A 624-nucleotide genomic window follows, 5' to 3' on the forward strand; every position below is an offset into this window, starting at 1 on the left:
AGCACTGGCATCACTATCGAGCAGGGTCTCATGTTAATATCCAGTGTATTATCACTAAGGAATTATTGATAACACTTGGTCTTCTGTGACTGGCTACTTGCACCACTTCTGTTCTGATCTGGGAGTCTCTCTTTTGTTTTCTTTTAAACTTTTATTTATTTTAAGTGTATTTTTCCAGGACCCATCAGCTCCAAGTCAAGTAGCTTTTTCAATCTAGTTGTGGAGGGTGCAGCTCAGAATGGCCCATGCGGGGATTGAACCAGCAGCCCCCGTGTTATGAGCACGGCGCTCTAACCAACTGAGCTAACCGGCCGCCCTGCTGGGAGTCTCTTTTAATGTCCTCAAATTCTGCTGCTATTCATCTGTGTGTCACGAATGCTCTTATTATCTACTTCATTCTCAGACTCTACTCATTTGCAGAAAATTCTCAGCTTCTGTGTGTGAGTTGTTCAATGTGCACTTTACTACAGAATCTTTACTTGATTGATTAGAATATTCCACTTTCCATCACTGTACCTGACAACTTGTGGCCACTGGTTACTCACAGCCTGACCGGCATCTCTCTATTGCACAGTGGGACCAAGGCACTCGGTGTCTGCACGTCCCCATGCAACTACCCGTGCT

The 624-nt window shown here is 44.9% G+C and overlaps 1 non-coding gene across 1 annotated transcript; it reads right to left on the reverse strand.

The window, feature by feature from the left end:
• Positions 1-239: 239 nt before the first annotated feature.
• TRNAM-CAU (transfer RNA methionine (anticodon CAU)) lies at positions 240-313 on the reverse strand. The gene has a single exon. It is a non-coding gene; the product is annotated as a tRNA-Met (tRNA).
• Positions 314-624: the final 311 nt, after the last annotated feature.

The sequence above is a fragment of the Rhinolophus ferrumequinum genome, chromosome 7, assembly GCF_004115265.2.
Source record: "Rhinolophus ferrumequinum isolate MPI-CBG mRhiFer1 chromosome 7, mRhiFer1_v1.p, whole genome shotgun sequence".
NCBI classification, from domain to species: domain Eukaryota; kingdom Metazoa; phylum Chordata; class Mammalia; order Chiroptera; family Rhinolophidae; genus Rhinolophus; species Rhinolophus ferrumequinum.